Source organism: Lygodium microphyllum, chromosome 24 (genome assembly GCF_053477565.2).
Source record: "Lygodium microphyllum isolate KBCC chromosome 24, Lygodium_microphyllum_v1.1.10, whole genome shotgun sequence".
NCBI lineage: Eukaryota > Viridiplantae > Streptophyta > Polypodiopsida > Schizaeales > Lygodiaceae > Lygodium > Lygodium microphyllum.
Window position 1 is genome coordinate 59,820,584 of NC_141158.1, and position 19,155 is coordinate 59,839,738.

At 38.9% G+C, this 19,155-nt stretch overlaps 1 pseudogene; it reads right to left on the minus strand.

Annotated features, from left to right (window-relative positions):
• The window catches only part of LOC148015142 (uncharacterized), a 93,774-nt pseudogene that overhangs the window by 13,671 nt on the left and 60,948 nt on the right, over positions 1-19,155 (minus strand).

Consider the following 19,155-nt stretch of genomic DNA (forward strand, 5'->3'; position numbering starts at 1 on the left):
ATGCATAGATTCGAGACGGGTATTTACTGGTGGATTTAAACCAGCACAAAATTTTGATACCTGTTGTGTCATGTCCATCTGTGGCGCATACTTAAGAAGTGGGACAAATTTGGAATAGTATGTGTCAAGAGTGAGTCCCAGCTGTTTTAGCTCGTAGAACTCATTCATTTTCTGCGTGCGATACGCTGGTGGTAAGTATCTTCCCTGCACGGCTTTCTTCAGCTTCTCCCAAGTAATGGATCCTTCTGCGATCCCTTGATCCCTGCACCATTGCTTCCACCAAAGCCTGGCTTCGCCAGTGAGCTTCAGCTTGGCGAGCATAGCCTGATTGGCAGGGGTAGTACCGGCTGCTTCAAAGTAATCCTCCATGGATTCAATCCAAATTTTAGCATCTGCTTGAATGGATCTGCCTCTCCCGTCAAATTCACGTGACTTAATTTTTTTGAGAAGAAACTTCTTCTCCTGGATTACAGCAGTACTTGATGTAGGAGGCGAACTGGGATTCTGTGCCTGGGGTTGTGCCTGGATAAAGGTTTCTTTATTAATCAATAATCATTACAATTTATATTTCATTTCGATTTCCACTATCAATCAAGCAATCTAACCACTTAACTTTTATCAATTCTCATGCACAAATAGACATTGATAAAAGGAAGTCTTATTGTATTTATATGGGCATAGCCCTTTCGGAATACAACATTTCTTGCGATGATAAGCCAACTGTTTACATTTAGTTTGGGGAGAATAATGTTGTATTACATTTATCTATAGGAACTAGATAATAGTATGGTTTTGGGTCATGGATCTTTAGGAATCGGTAATTCATTGGAAGATCAGGATATCCTTTCCTTTGGACATTCTTCTCATGGCGCCCCAACACCTTGATCCTGTCGGTGGGGATTACACGAGTCACTTCCTCATATACATATGAGTTCAGATCAACCCTCCGACCTTAAATATGTAAAATTGAATTTACTTGAGCTTCCACAAAAATAGCTTCACAACTTTTAGGTCTTTCAACCACTTGATCCTCTTTAGGTTGGTCTGTAGGTATGCAAACCGGTGGGCAGCTATATAGTAGATTCCTGAGGTACCCATCCATCTTTGTTCCATGTACAAAGGCGATGGATTAAAGATACGTTCTAGGATGTTCATCATCTCAACCCTTTGTCGATAATGCGGGGAATGCATCATAGTCATAAACATGACTCAAAATACCAAGAACCTGTTCCATGCTTCATAGTTCTGCAAGACAGCATTGAAAGTAAGGAAATGTTTGGACAGCAACATTTGCTTTACTTTATCTTATTAAGATTTCATAAAAACAAATCCTTTGTTGGCTCGCTCTCATACCAACTGTAACGTGCCCACTTGTTATCTTCAGGAGACGTCTTAGCATTCCATTAGAAAGGATGTCTAGAAAGTTCCGCCCGGCACTCCCATGGAATGTTACGGGGTTTGCGATCTAAGACTTTCTACGTCTGCCATGTAGCCGAAGTATTCCGGCCATTCCCACTTAGGACCGACCTGAATTAGGGTTTTCCCTATTGGTCATTTCCTAACAGCAATTAGCATCGAACCCAAGCGAACTACTTTACGCAGAAACGCCAGGTCCGATGCGGATTAAAGCTGCACTTGGTTTAAGGAGAATGGGAAAGGGGAGGGATGCGAAGCTCAACCTCTCTGCCATAAGGCATAGTCCCATTCCGTTGTCGTATTGCTGCGCATTCGAGGTGTGTAAACCACCCAAAAGTTGTGCGTGTGATTTGATACTTTGTACATACTTAGTTGTTATGTTTGCTCTTTCATTCTATGCTGAAGACAGAGAAGAACAGGGATTTTTTTTTATATTTTAAGATATGCCGATTATGGGTTTTGTGAGGAAGTACTAAACTATTTCCAAGAGATGCAAATCGAAGTACATTGGAGGATAAATATGCCAAATGTGGGAGTTTGCCTGATGTTCAGCACATGTTTGACTGCATACCATAATGTAATGAGTATTTTTTGGAGTTTCCTCATCCTTGGCTATGTTGACAAGGGAATTCAGCTATTTGCATCCATGACGAGGGTACATGACACTATGGTGGACTTACTAGGATTTTGGCTTGGCAAATGGGAACAACATTAAGCCTATTCCTTTTCATTTGTGTGCAATACACCACATGTAGAGTATTGTAGCAAATACTGAAGGCAAACAAGCTGATGCACGTGCGAGTTATCCTGCTTTAGGTGAAAGAATTAAAAGGTTGCAGAGGATGGTAAACATATACTTGGTAACACTGTTTCTACTAGTTGTAACGGAACTGCAAAAGAATTGCCAAGGATAGAGTCTTTAGAACAAGGGGATAAAGAAGATGTGGATCAGGCTGGAAAGAAAAAGCTTTTGAGCTATTTTTTAAAAGGAGGTATTTTGGGCGGGACGAACAGGCTGAAACAGGAGAGAGAGGGAAAATAGAGAAAGGAGGAAAGAAAATAGACAAGGAGAAAAATAGACGAGGGAAAGCAGAACAGAGTATAGGGGAGAAGGGGAATATGCAGGTTTTACTATTTTTTTTTATGAACTTCATGAAGAAAGAAAAGCACATGGCAATTGAGGTCTGAAAGCCGCAGCCTCTCCGTAACCGATGGCATCCCAACATTCCCCCTGTGGCTCAAGTGGCAGCCGGCGAGGTCTTCCGCGTAGAGATACTTGATTGGACTGGAGGTCAAATTGCAGACAATGATTCTGCTGAAGATGTCAAACACATAGATCTCTCCCAGGAGACGAATGGGGATTTACAGGCACTTTTGACCGAGGGAATGGTGGTGGTTTCTTGACTGACCACTTTCCTCATGCTACCAAGGCAATTTGGTATTTTGAGGGAATTTACGCACATTCTCGCCATATCCCTGGTGTTCGCTTCCCAGGTCTGATGGCGTTTTGACACGAGGGACGGAGACGCAGAATCGAAGACGTCGTGATGAAGAATAGTGCCTACGAGTGATGACCGCTCCTGCTGGATTCTCAATAGTATGGAGTGGAGAAGACAGCAGCACAGAAGGTGAAGCTGATTTGGAAGACAGCAACAAATTCGTCGAAGCCTTCTGAGGTGGACAACTGCAGGCAGAGGAGTGAGCCCGAATTGCATGTTTCAAGCCTTTATTAGAGAAATTCACTTGTCAGGTGGAGGAAGTCGTGAACTGCGGAGAGGAGGACTTATTAATCGATGACGGATTGCATTGCCAGAGCGACACACCACAATAGTCCACGAAGAGGAAAGAGTACTCCTACTCCTTGCAGCCATAACCGCCACAAAAATGACAGGAGATTAAGTTTCTTATCGCATACAGGAAGAAGAAACACCAGGGTTTGATCGAAGGCACCATATGTGGTCATCGTTTACAGATTTTGATATACTACTGTAGTCTGCACTTGATATTGCCATCAAGCCCTTGACCCATTTGTTACAGAGCTGCACGATAGTTCAGATATTCACTTTCAGAATTTTGGACCAGTTGGATCGATTAGACATTTGAATATGATTGCAATGCCCATGTTATTCTGGTTGCAGTCTCCTATGGCTACTCAGAAAATGCTCTCTATCTTTAAGAAAATTTGGACCTCGTGAGATGAGGCTGAAGGAAGGGTACATTAGAGGAATGAGAATATTGTCATGATTATACTTCCTACGGTGCCTGTCTCTACTGATTGTCAGTGGGAAAGATATCTTCTTCCAACGATGATGGATGGGATTATTTTGAGATGTCTATCAGACCCCACAGCATTAATTCATATCCTGATTTGAAGCTAAGATCAACCGCAATATGTCACCTTGAAGTACCAACATTACTGTCGCTGACCAGAGTATAGTGGCCAAGTTTTTTATCCTTAACAACATCACATCATCATAATTGGTTCTTGAACTTCGCTCCCTTGATCCTGAAGACCCAGCTAACAGCCTTTAATGAAGACACAGAGTGTATTACAGAAACTGAGCCTATTTTGGCCTGCAAGTTACAGGACTACTTATGATACTCAAGGGAGGACACCATCAACGGAGGTTCAGGACCACTTTCCATCTCTATTATGATGAGCTGAAGATGAATATATGGAGGCAAATAATATAGATCTACTAGAATTATGGAGAATTATGAGAAATAAAATTTTCCACATATCATTAGGTAATGACAGAAATTGACATGCTAGTCTATCTTGAAGAGTAAAGCCACATCCTCTCTTGAAAGTAATGACCAATAAAAGAGTTCTACCACAAAAAGGCTGCAAAAGAAAAAGTTAAGGACATGTCTATTACATTTGAAGGACTGAATACAAGTGTTCTTCTAGATGTAAAGAATGGATTCAGAATTTTCAAAAATTACATGCATCTTCTAAAGAGTTGTTGGAATGTAAATATGATCCTTTGTGAAGACTGTCACTGTTGACCTTCTATCCTGAAATTGTTTAAGGTCGTCTGTGGATGCGACATTGTTTTCACAAACCCTTCGACACCGTTCTCCTAAAACAGTGTAAATCGGGATCAGTTATAACTCTAGGTCAATGCTCTTGTAGTTCGTGTTCTTTGAACGATCTTCCTACTGTCCATCTTGATTAAGAAAAGTTCATGGCCAACCAGGACCACCCATCCGTAGAATAGACCTATGTCCACATCCACTGCACTTTCCTCTGGTTGTTTTAGTTATTTAATTACCTAACACATTTAGTTCAATCAGCTTCCTTAATTAGCTCGTTAGGTATTGGTTCCTTCACATAATCATAGCACTTGATATAGAAAAGCAATGTCAAACAAGTTTCTTTTTAACAGGTTATCATATTTATCTTTAAAATACATAAAGTCCAGTCCGTAGGCTTATCCACAATCTTCCCAAAGGCTATCTAGCAATCCACAGGGATCACTAATCCAAGATTCCACCTGTAGACTAGTATGCGGGCCTCGAGATCCAATCCCGAGTCACGTTAGCCTCTTGTGCAGGGCTCAGAAGGCGAGGGATTTATGGCCAGAGCCCCCCTGGCACCCAAGCGTCCTCCTGCTCCAAGTAGCGCTCAACAGAGAGACCTCTCGCAGCGGGTTCGGTCTACTTTCCCAGTGTGGTTAACAACCCCCTTGGTTAGGGTCAAGCAAGCAGTCGGGGGTAACTGAAGCTGCCTCTCCCTTCAGGACTTCAACCTGAAGCATTGGATATCCATTTATCCTTTCATTCTTTGATCAAACAAAGCAAAACAATGCTCTTAAATATGTAATCAAGCACAATCATTTCCATTGGTCGTTATTGTTGGCCAACTGCTAAGGAGTGAATCCTTCTTTCTAAATGTATCCAGCACTCGATCCGGGATTACTTTCGACTTGGCAAGATCCCCTATATCCTGGGTTAGGACGTATCCTATTAGCTCGACTTGATCAATACCTTAAGTTCATATGTTATTCCAATTTATTGGCTTATCCTTTGCTTCCAAGCAATTATCTTTACCCAAGAAAGATACTATATTAGGACGATTACTCATTCTCTTGCAAGATAGCTTGCGTAAGAGTCTACCAACCTCATTCCGAGGAATTTGGCCGTTTCCTTGTGATCAATTCACAAGATCGTGCGACTCTACTACTTGTCGCACAAGTGTCACATCAAGCTATGGAACTATTTACCCTTCGAATGGCGTCACGAAACACTCTATTCATGATTACATTAGGCTGACGTTGTCAGTCCTAGGGTTCCAAGTTCCATCTTTTTATAGCGAGAGATTCCTAGGGAAAAACCCAAGATCACTTCTCAAGTATGTTCCAATGCCCCTACTTTCCATGAATGTGGGTAAGTCTTTAGGGTATAGGAGTTTCAGCCTTGGCAATACGAGCGACTAGGTCACGTGTTAAATCCTAGTTAGTTCTTTGGAATTGAATTAACTCTTCCTAAACGAGTCCCTTCGTAGTTTTTAGGTGTTTAGGTTTAAGCCAACTTGTCTATTCTTGAAGGTAATTACACTATCATTTTCATAATCACATGACTCATTGTCTACGCGTAAGTTGATTTTCAAACTCTAACTTTTCGGTTTAAGATCAAGCATAGGTTAGGTTATAGCCTAATTCCAATTAATCATCGAACAAGATTCATGCTAAAACGTGCAACCTTTTACTAATAAATATGCAATTGAAAAACGATATTTATACCAATTGACTAGAGTTATGCAACTTAAGAATCATTTCATGCCTTGCTATTTCCTATGGATTATTAGCACTTTCCTTAATGACTCATTGCGAAGAAGATATGTCCTAATAATGTGACGTGCAATTTATACTCCCATGCCTAAACAGAGTCCACTATCTTAATTCCGTTTTGTAAATATGGACACTAATCTAAGTTCAATTCATTGAAATGCACAAAAACTACTTGCTAGAAACACATACCAATCTTCTACTCACTTTATTTTGTTCGTTTTATTAAAAATACTAATCGCCGAACTCTTCCGTCGTGAGCTAATTCTTTTAAATTAACCAAAGCATTTAAGACAAAAAATACATCCTATCTCCAAAAATCATCTACGCATGATTAAATTATAACGGCATATAATAAAAATTAGGAAGAAAAACCTGGACTTGTGGTGAGATGTCCACGTGGATGCTAGGAGATGATCCTCCTGCGGTTGCGCCTTGGGCTTTCTTAGGAGCCATTTCAAATTCAGCCTTTCCGCCTTGGGCGCAGAGTTACGATCTTGTCCGTCTCCTTCGTACGTGAACTCCCTTTGTGAATTGGCTTTAGAAGGCCTTAAAATCGGCTAGGGGAGGAAAAATCCATAAGAAGGCTTTGAGGACTTGTGGGAAACCTTACGGGAAGGGTATTAGGTGGAATTCGCATGGAATTGGGTGGAAAAATTCCGAAGGCTGGGGGGTATAAGAACCATGATAGGGCTTTTGGGAAAGGCTCACAAGAAAGGATTAAGACTTTGGATTGCGGGGGTGGGATAAACCCAGGAGGAGGGTGTTAAATCCCGGTTAGGGGGATTCACTTTGAAAGGCCTTTTGAAGACCCACAAAACAAAGGGGGAAAAAGGTTTAGAAGACCGTTTTGGATATAGGAGATTGTGTATGGGGGAAAAGGGGCTTAAAGAGCCCTTAGGAGGAGATCTCGCATGTGGGGGGGAAAAAGGGCTTATAGAGCCCTGAGGAGGACTTTTGTGTGGGGGAGGGAAAGGGGCTTTAATACTCCATATGAGGGGTTGAAAGGGGACATGGAAGCTCCATGTGGCAACCTACGGCGGTAGATCGATGTGTCAATGGACAGGGCAGACTGAACGGCAGCTGCTGGCGGCGTGATTGCGGGCAGGGGGTCGGACTGCAGCGGCAGCTACAATGGGACTGGGTGGCGTCTTGTGACGGCTCCTCCTCTGTCTCTTGACAGGAACTCAGTTTCTCCACTCCCCTCTCTCCTTCACGACCACCCTCTCTCCTACCTCATGGCCGCCCAGCAGTAGAGTATCTCCTCTCCTCTCTCCCCTACGCAATTAGACGGCACCTCTTCAGGCTCCAAGGCAGCACCTCAATGTAGCGTCAAAATTCTCGATTCTCCCTCCCTCACTTATCAAGAGTAGTATCCTATCTATCCCCTCCCTCGACGGCCCCTCTTATGTCTTTATAGCTGAGGGAGAGGACTCTTACCACCCCCACACGGCCATAGTGCATGGCCTCCTTTCCTTAGCAAGCTCCAACAAGGAGCTTCTTGTTGGAGCTTGCTCATACATGCTATTCCCCTCCCCTCCAGCACGACTGTCGACTGTGTGGTAAGGGGAAATAATTAAAAAAAATTGCCATTATCCAATTCAATTATCCTTTATAAAGGTGGTTCACGCGTGCTTTTGGAGGTTTGGAATGTTACAAATGGATTTTATCACTAGTCTACCTAACACTAAAGCTAATCATGATATGATTTGGACTGTTGTAGACAGGTTTAGCAAACAAGCATATTTTATTCCATGCAAGAAAACTTTAACTGCATTTCAAGCTGCTCAATTGTTTTTCAAAATTGTTTTCACTAACCATGGTTTACCAAAAGTCATTATTTCTGATCGTGATTCTAGATTCTGCAATAATTTTTGGATTACTTTGTTTGCTAACTTAGGAATAAAGATTGATTTTTCATTTGCATTTCATCCTGAAACAAATGGTCAAACAGAAGCTACTAACATTACTATTTTAGATCTTTTGCATGCCTACACAATTTCAAAACCACACACCTGGGATACATATCTACATTTACTTCAGTTTGCATATAATAACACAACACATACAGCTACAAAGAAAGCACAATTTGAAATTATATATGGATATCAATTGCCTACACCTGTTACATCATTATCAAACAAAATTCAAACTACTGATGATATTGCTAACATGCACGATACTATTTTTTATGAAGTTAAAGATATGATTGCCAAAGCCCAGCAATCATACACAAAACAAGCAAACAAGAAAAGACAAGCTATGAATTTTCAAGTTGATGATTATGTTTGGTTATGAATTGAAAAACAAAGATTACAAAGTGTAGATAAACATCCCGTTGTAAAATTAGCACCTAGATTTTATGGACCATTCAAGATCATACACAAAATCAACGACAATGCCTTTAAACTAGAATTACCACAACATTGGAAAATTCACAACACCTTCCATATCAGTTTATTACGATCCTTTAGAGGACAATTACCTGTACACCCTATCTATGAAAACCCTCATTTTCTAGATGATGAAACTGAAATCCTTGAGCTTGAAACTATTATAGATACTGACTTTATGACCACTAGAACTGGCTGTAGATATTCTAGATATTTGGTCAAGTTTAAAAATCATCCCGTTGAAGAGGCCCAATGGATGTGCACTAGAGACCTAAGTGCTTTCCCCACACTGTTAGCTCCACATTGAGCTAATAGCAATTGAGAACAATTGCTATCCCATCCCGGGGGTATGATGCTAGGAGGCATATTCCACGGTGGATTCTGTGAGGTTTCGCAGTGGATTCCGTAAAATTTTATTACCGGGGCTCATACACAAGGTGGATTCTTTGTGCCAAAAGTCAATGGGGATGCCTATCCTTTTCCGGTGTTTTGTTAATTTAATGTGTAAGTGGGTGATTCCATAGCGGGAGTCCGCAAAATACATATTTAAATTAGTAAATGTTTATGAGTTTAGAGTGCGCACTTGTAATAAATTAAGGTTAGGATTGAGTTCTAACCAATTTATTTTTGTAGCTGAAAACTGCTAGGTATTCACTTTTGTCGGTTTAATTGTATTATTTTTCTAACAATTGTGAATGCTTCAGTTGATGTGTAGAGCAAGCAGCGGTGGCATTGGGAAGCATTGGAGGATAGCGTGTATTCAAATTATCATCAATTTTTGATGGGCGCGTATCTTAGGCATGGCACCCATATTTTGTCGTGCTTATTTACTAAAGCGCTTGATATTTATTTATTATTTTTGTATGTGCATGGGTGCACAATTTAAATATTTGTATTGTGTTACAACTATATATATCATCTTTGACTTGACTTGGGTCTCATCTATATATACTAACTCTACATCAATATGAATCATTCTTTGGGAGCATGTCTTGTGTATCTCTCTCGTACTCTCTCTCTCTCTCAACATGGTATCAGAGCTATGGATGCGTAGCAACAACAAGGAAGATAAGTTGTTTATACTTGATTGAATTCTTTGCACAAGTGATGATTTGATACATGAACTTGTTTAAATTAGAAGTATTAGTTAATTTTATCTTTAAAAACTGCTTGTTGTCAATCGGAGTTCTGGATCAAAAGTTATGACAGTTCAAGATTCAAAACAACAATTCTGCTCAAATCTACGATTCTTTATTTAAAACTGTAATTCTAATTACAGTTCGTTAATCCCCAATTACAGTTCGTTAATTGCTTGTCTTCATTAATGACATTGATTATGACATGCAAACATCTTGCTATTTTTAGCGATGTTTTATTATCGTTCACGTTCTTTGCTCGACCGAAATAGCACTTTTCTTATACGCGTCATCTCGTCTTGCACGTTACGTCTCTCTATTTCGGGCTTCTTTTTAGTCACTCAATACTTTTCATCGTTCTTACGTGCATCTCCCTATTTTGATTGTCATGCGTCTCAACTACGCTCGTCTTGATCATGGTTTGCAGATTCTGCGATCTCATCTTATTTGTTTTCTCTCGACATATAGGCATGGCCAATTGCATAATTGTTAACGGATATCCGTCTAGCCAACGTTCGGTTCCCTTCTTCCAAGGACAAGGCTTTCCTGGGTGGAAAGCAAAGATGATGCTAATTCTTGAAGGTGACAAATTATTTGATATTGTTTTGGGCGACCTGTCTTGCCCAGTTCAACCTATTGATGTGATGAATAACAATTCTGTGATTACTCATGGCCCATTATTTGAATAATGGAAAATTGATCATACTGATTGGATTCGTCGTGACAAAGCGGCTCGTTGTTATATATTGTCCGCACTTCCTGACTCACTTATGTTGGATGTCTTTCATCTGGAAACCTCTCATGCTGTTTGGGAGTATCTTATCTCAACGTTTGAGAAAAAATCGGTCACCGAAATTTTATATCTCCAAACTTGTTTGAAGAATCTTCAATATAAGGTTGGTACTTCTATGCACTCTCATATCAAGGCTTTTAAAGATATTATCAATCAGCTTGGTGCTGCCAGCGCTCCTGTTGCTAAAAATCAAATTGTTACTCAACTTCTTCATACTATCAAAGATCCTTTATATGACAATATGATCACTATTTTGTCTAACAAGGATGATATCCACTTTGACAAAGCATGTATATCTCTTATTGAATATTCTCAACGTCATGAGCATCATTTGGAACAATCTTATGTTGTTTTGGTCACTCGTGAACAAAGGGTTTTTGATGTTGCTTTTGTTGCTCGCAAGCATCCCGCTTCACGTTTTCAGCAGGGTGGACGCTCTAGTCAAGGTAGTAAATCTTCTCGTCTTGCTTATCCTAACAAACATTGTTTTTATTGTGATAAGAAAGGCCATGTGGCTTCTGATTGCTGGGCACGTCAATATGATGAGGAGCATGGAGTTACTACAAAGCAACCTCGCTTGTTCAAAAGTTTTCCTCCTTGTGATTATTGTGCATATACAGATCATCCATCTCGTCGTTGTTATAAATGTAGATATGATGAAGAACGTTCTCGAGCTTATATTGTTCAACAAACTACAATTGATGATAATCATACTCATCAAGAGCTCAATTTCTTCCATCATGATATCTCTCTAGAAAAGGTACTTCATGTTCATGATGGTTCTCTATTCATTGTTGATTCAGGTGCCACCGGAAGCATGACATACCAATCGCGACTTCAAAATTATCATTCTCTTCCTGTCAAGAAGTTTGTTTACCTTGCGGATGATACGACTTGTCAAGTCAAAGGAGTGGGTGATTTATATCTGGGGACTGTTTCATCCACTAGAATATTAAGAGGAGTTCTTCATGTTCCAGATTTCTTTGCAAATCTGGAACATGAAGAACTCCTCTTAATATTCTAGTGGATGAAGAACTCCTCGACATGGTAATCTATAGTGGATGAACTAGTTGATCTTGGTTTGTTTGTTGGCTTTGATCATAATCAATGTCTTATAGAGAAAGGCGAACATACTATAGTAGTGGCTCCTCAACATGGTAATCTATTTTAGCTATCATTGAATGATACAGTTGCAAATGTTGTTACTACCCCTGGAGATGCAGATTGCAAATTATGGTATCAACGATTTGCACACTCCGATTTTGCCAAAATTCTTGATCTTCATGGTCATGGTCTTGTGCAAGGTATGGATCTTAAATCTCATCCACGTATGGGAATATGTGAGTACTGTGCACTTGGAAAACACCATCATTCGCCTTTCCACACTTCTACTTCATCACATTCCTGTGCTCTCTTGGATTTGGTTCATATCGATATTTGCGGTCCTTTTCCTACCTCAAAGTCTCAATATCGATATTTTATAACTTTCATTGTTGATTTCTCACGGTACACACATGTCTATCTTCTTCGACATAAGTCTGAGGCTTTATCTATATTTAAACAATACAGATAAGTGTGGAGCTTCAAATTGCATTCTCTATAAAGACGCTTCGCAGTGACAATGGCGATGAATATGTATCCAATCTATTTGATGACTTCTGTAAGGATCAAGGTATTCATCATGAGTTTACACTTCCTTATTCTCCTCTGCAAAATGGTGTTGCTGAGCGCAAAAATCGCACTATTCTTAATGCTATACGTTGCATGCTTATACACTCTGGCTTGTCTCAAAAGTTTTGGACTGAAGCACTTCTAATAGACGTTTTTATTCAAAATCATCTTCCAACAAATGCACCTGCTGGTAAAATTCCTATAACAATCTGAGGGAAGACACCTTCAGTCTCTCACTTTCGCACATTTGGCTGCATTGCTTATATTCATGTCCCCAAGGACACTCGAAATAAGTTGGATCCTCCAAGTTTGAAGGTTATTTTTCTTGGTTATTCAGATCATTCCAAAGGTTACAAATTTTATGATCCTTCTACTCAAAAGGTTATCATTGGTCGTGATGCTATATTTGATGAGAAGACTATGGGTGGCACATGGTTGTCAGATGTTTCACATGATACATAGTCTTTGCTTAGTGCATTTTCTTACTTGCTTTGTGAGTCTACTAATTTTGATGATCATAAACCTCCTTCACCTCCAAAGAAGATTGATGAAAATTTGGAGATCTATGTCGATCTTCCTATTGAGATAGAGCATAGATTCTATTCTATTGAATATGATGTAGTTGATGATGTTATGTCTGTCCAAGAGGATCCAATATCGTATATGGAAGCTATCAATTCGTCTCAAAGGGATCAATGGTAAGAAGCTATGCAAGCTGAGTACGATTCTTTAATCTCCAAAGGTACATGGATTCTTACTGAACTCCCGCCAAATCGTGTTCCTATCAAATGTAAATGGGTTTATAAAACCAAGACCAAAGCTGATGCCTCGTTTGATAAGTTCAAAGCACAACTTGTTGCAAAAGGTTACTTGCAAATTGGAGGAGTAGATTATCAAGAAACATTTTCTCCCGTTGTGCGCTCCACAACTGTTCGTATGATTTTGGCTTTTGCAATACTATTTGATCTAGAAATTCACCAAATGGATGTTAAAACGGCTTTTCTCAATGGAGATCTTGAAGAAGAAATCTATATGGAGCAACCTGAAGGTTTTATGATTGCAGGAAAGGAGCATCTTGTATGCCAACTTCATCGTGCATTATATGGATTGAAGCAAGCCTCTCGTGCTTGGTATATTAAGATTGATCAGTTCCTCACACCTAAAGGTTTTGTTGCATGTTTTGCTGACCCAAATCTTTACATCAAAAGGGAGGACAAATTTTTTATTGTTCTTGCTCTATATGTTGATGATACTATTCTTGTGTCAAATAATATTGCTTTCTTGGATGCAATGAAGAAGCTTTTATCGATTGCATTTGAAATGGTGGATCTTGGTGAGATACATTCTTGTTTGGGTATTCAAGTTCAACAACACCGACAACAAGGCATTCTTCTTCTTCGCTTGACAAAGTTTATTAATGATATTGTTAAGAAGTTTGGGTTGACAAATGCGCATTCTGCCAACACTCCCATTCTTTGGAGCTCTACCGAGGGTACATCTACAACACACAATGAAGAATCAACCATTCATCAACCTTTTGCTAATCTTGTTGGTTGTCTTCAATTTATTGGTTTAAACACAAGACCAGATATTTTATTTGCAGCTAACTTTTTGGGACAATATCTTTCTTCCCCTTCCACTATTCATTGGAGTGCTGCAAAACGTATTCTTAAGTACCTCAAGGGTACTAAGGAATTTGGTCTTATTTATCGTCGTCGAGAGGATTCTTCTTTATCTTCTTCAACTTCTCTTGACCTTATTGGATATACAGATGCTGATTGGGCAAGTTCACACTTATCCATGCAATCTACAAGTGGGAATTTTTTCTTTGTAAATGGATGTTTGGTTTCTTGGTCCAACAAGAAACAACGATATGTTGCGGTTTCTACAACTGAGGCTGAATATGTTGCTGCATCTTAGCAGCTCGCGAGCTAGTTTGGCTTCGACAACTACTTGCAGATTTGGGACATCCTTCATCATCTAGTACACCTCTTCGATGCAATAACCAAAGTTCTATTAGTCTTACCAAAGACTATATACAACATAGTAAATCAAAGCATATTGCTATTCATTATCATTATGTTCGACATGAAATCAAGAAAGGTTCTATTATGGTGGAGCATTGTCCCAGTGATCAAATGGTTGCAGACATCTTCACAAAAGCTCTTAGTGAAGCTCGCTTTAGTTCATTAAGATATGCACTTGGTATTGTTCCAAATTCTTGTCTCACTGATTGAGGCATGTATCATTGTATTCAAGAAAACTTTATAGTAAATCATTTTTGTATTGTAGGTATGTGTAGGGGCTCAGTTTTTTCCCTTGTTCTCCCGAAGGGTTTTTTCACTCGCAGCCAGAGACCTTTATTTGAGTGGGGATGTTACAACTATATATATCATCTCTTACTTGACTTAGCTCTCACCTATATATACTAACTCTACATCAATATGAATCATTCTTTGGGAGCATGTCTTATGTATCTCTCTCGTACTCTCTCTCTCTCAACATATTGGACATTGTATTTGGGTACTGCCTAACTTCTTGGGCGCCCAATAGCTTTAATTCTTTAGTCGCACAAAAGCAAACACAAAAGCAAAAGCATGCTACTTGTAAATTGGGCTATTTCTTGAGCTTGAAGATGAATAATATATAAAATACATGCTTTTTAGAGCACTCACACAAGGCATGGGGGGAGATTGCACCCAATTTGTCTCTTGTTTCATGTCATGCAAGCTTTCTTCATTGTTTTTTGTGTAAAAAGTAGAGTTCTTTTGTTCTTGGTGACCTTCTGACGCTCACTACGCGCGCATACGACGTCCGATCTGTGCACCATATCTACATTCACAACTTTGACATTGCACTTAATCACATCGTAGCACCTTGATTAGCCACACTAGCCATTAGAGGTATTTCATTGCATGTAGGGACCATCCACCTATGAGGAAAGGACCAAAGGAGACCATAGGAAATGTACCCAAGATGTTTGAAGATCTTAAAGAGTTAGCACCAACATTTACATTAAAGGAGAAGTTAGTCTTATGAAATATGAAGTGAAGAGACGAGGTGGTATACTATAGAAGAGCAAAGGACTTGTTTGGTGCAATTTCTTTCCTAAGGCCTCTTCTAACCACCATAAGTGTAAGTCCTAGTTTCAGTCCCACCAAGAAGCAAGGTGATTTATCAAGGGCAAGAACTATATTGTGTAGATTGAGCAATCAGCAATGTGTACCAGCAATTGGCATTCCTTTTTATGCGATCAAGCTAGGGAGAGTTATTGACCAAGGTACCAATGGATAGTGTGTTGAAGCTACCTTAGACAATATTAGTTGTTTTCATTTGGGCTTAAAATATTTCACTAAAACATCCAAGAGCTCCAGTAATTCCAAACCATAGAAATTTCAAGTGGAGCATGGGATGGAAAAGGTTAATGCATCAATTGTGCAATGCATTGCCTTTACTTTTAAGCGCCCTTGGGTTATAATCATTCCCTTTTTCAAGGGTCGTACATTGAATGATATATTGATTAGGGTCCCTTTTCAAGAATATAAATATAAAGAATAACCTTTCGCATACATAAGCCATCAATGGGATTATGACCTAGTCTTGGCATCTCACCCAATGCAAAGGAGATGGACAAAATTGTGGATGTCATCAATAATATGTTGAACATTATTCATATATTGGTAGATGGGGTGAAGGCCATGCATAGTGTTGGCATCATCCATTCAGATTCGCATGCTAATAGTATGGTATTAAACTTCAATAGAGATAATACCTCTAGAGTGGGTATCATGGAATAGGATCTAATGCTTATTTTTGGCATGACAAGACTAGCCCTCAATTGGAAATGTGGGGTGGGGGAGATGAGCCCATGCACATTATAGATGAGCTTAGATGGAAAGGAAAAGAAGGTCATGGATTGCACCCAAGATCTATGACCCACTATGCCAGTTTGTATATGGAAAGGAGTTTGATGTGTATGCAATTAACTAGCTCATAATTTGGCTTGTTGAGTTTTGGCACTTAGGCCAATGCTTCTAGTTACATAGTAAGCCAAAGGATGCTCTAGATAAAGTGATCATGCACCTAATAGAGTTTAAGGCAAGGGATCGTATGTTGGTAGATGATAGGGCCATACAAGTGTCATTTGTAGATCTTAATGACTTTTTGAGGGTGAAGTATGGCATTGATCCTACAAAGTTATGAAAGACCTCTCATAGAGCTTAGCATCCATATCATGTAATCTCTTCTTATATTTTGTAAAACAACTAATCTAGTTTTACTAATCTCTATGACTCGTGAATCCAAAGATGCCTAAAAAAGGATAACATTTTTTTGTAGAGCTCTATGCAATAGACTTTTGGTTTGTAATATGAAATATGACTTGTAATTTCTAATATGGAATATCATCTTAGGAGTGCCATACACCATCCTCACACCATCATGCAAAATACAAATTCTCCACATGCTTGAGCAATATTAGTATGGCTTGCTTCACGTCATTTAACTCGTATATGAAGTTTATCATTATTAATCAAATATTGATATTTAGATATGTAGATCCACAATCTTCCCACAATGCTGATTATGATAACATTGAAATGGATCATACTTAAAAATACCAGGTTTTCTAATTTAATTAAGATATGCTCTTGTAAAAAACTTGGAATGTTAAATGCCAGTTTTACAATTGAATAAGGGACTTATCATTTGGATTTCATGGGATCTTTTTACAAGGTTCAAGTAATCTTGGATGATACTCAACAAAATCTATGTCTTGTGAGATTAAGAAAAGATGTGAATCCAAACGTATGTTTGCTCAAATTTGTGAAAAAACTTGAGGGAATGACTCATGAATATATATTGTATCATGTTAGTTCAAAATAAGAAATTTTTAAAATAATATTTTTATACATTTTCTACTTATAGAAGGGTTTCATATTAAGGGGTTCTTGATACATTGAATAGCAAAAGTTTATGTTTTTTTCAAGGAAAATTCATAGATAAAGGTATCAGTGAAGGTAGCTCTACAATAGTGAGCTCCACTTTACGCTTGCAAACTTCTATGACCTTTTGCTTTGTGTGAGATCATGCATATCCTCTATAGCTAGTCCTAAATAATATTGTTCACACCTAAAATAGCAAGCCTCAATTCATGCATATGTAGAGCTGCATCATCAAGGTAGAACAACTAATACTAGTAGCCCATCCCTACAATTCTAGCATATTTTTACTTGGAAAGTAGTTTATTTCATGACCTCTTTTATGGGCAAAATCTTCTAAACAAAGAGAAATATGAAATGTAAAGAGTTGTGTAATATATGATCAATGCCTCTAACTTTGGCTTTCATTAGCCTGGTTTGTAAGATAACTAAATGTTGAGTTGGCAGCTTATCAAACGTCTTGTGCTTTTGCAAGCAAGCTAAGTTCAATGCATATATCTACCAATACAATTCCACAACTACTATATCATGTGTATTTCTTAGCCCTTCTATGCCACTTCTATGCATCCACATGCCTTGAAGATGCAACCAAAATTGACTAATAAGCCCTAGCTTATGTACCTTGGTATGTATCTTTTTCCCCTTCTTTGATACAAGATTTCATAATGCAAGTATGGGTGACCAAATTTGTAGAAAATATCCTCTAAGATGTTGCCAAAACATCTCAAAGCTTCAGCACCATGCCCATGCTTTGCATATCTCTAGTGATCAAGGGACTCCAAGAGACTCTCTTTGGTACTGGGAACTTGTCAAACACTTATTTTCCTTTCGCAAGTGTAACACACTTGGAATACACATAGAGTTGGGCAATACCAACACAGATGTCCTTTTTAAAAAACCTTATCTTGATGATATCTATATGCATCTTGCTACCTCAATGGAGGTCCTACAAAGCTTCTTTGGCTTCATAGCTAAATAGGTAGAAAACATGCAAAACCCTACTAGCCATTTGTAAAACCTCTTCTTCCACACTGTCTTTCATGTGCTTATTCTTCTAATCCCCACTGAAATCAATAGATTGCATGGTATATCTTTTCCTATAACATTTGCTACTGTGAAGGGTTCCTAATCTATAAGAGAGCTATATCATATTCAAAAAACCACATACAAGCTTGAAGAAGAATTCAAATAAAATAAAAGTGTGTTCTACACAATGCATACCATATGTTCTACACAAATGTACTCGTGTGTCCACACTCGCACAGAGTTTCTTTAGACATGATATGTACAAGTGGACTAATGTATTGTGTCTTACTCTCACACATATACAAAGTGCTCCAAAGGTGTTGTACCCTAGTTCTTATCCTAAGGTACTTGAAAGTGTGTGTACAAATGCATCTACAATAATGTGTGAAAGTGCTTACACTCTTCTCCAAGTAGCATGAAAATTTGGCCTTATACCCGGGGGGTTCACTATAGATGTTTTATGGTATCACGTGAGTGTAAGGGAGGGGGGGTTTTGGAAGGGGACACTTAAGCGTATACATTAGAGGTAGACCCCTCTTAATTTCCTATATTGAGCTTAAATTTAAGTAGGGATAGAGGGAAAAAACAAGGGGGGGATGCATTTGATCACCTCTCTCCAAATATTGGTTTATCCATGGTATACAAGAGACCTTGACAAGTAAGGTTAAAAACCTAAACCCTCACATAGTAGGGTTATTGAATTAATAGTGTGGGAGGGGGGGAGTTAGCACTCTCCCATGGTTTTGGTAGAGAGATTCAACTCCCCTTCTTTCAAAGAGAGCTTGGTGTCCGCTTGGTGTAGTCACTTTAAGTATAAAGGGGTTCGATTCCCCTACTCTCTCTCCTCATGTGATAAGGGGACAGGGGAATTCAAAAACATTGCAACAAATACTTCAATGGTATCCAAGTGCCACTACATAAATCACTTTGTGATATGACCATTTTGATACTTTTAATTGCTTAGGATAATTCCAACTTTTAAAAAGAAAG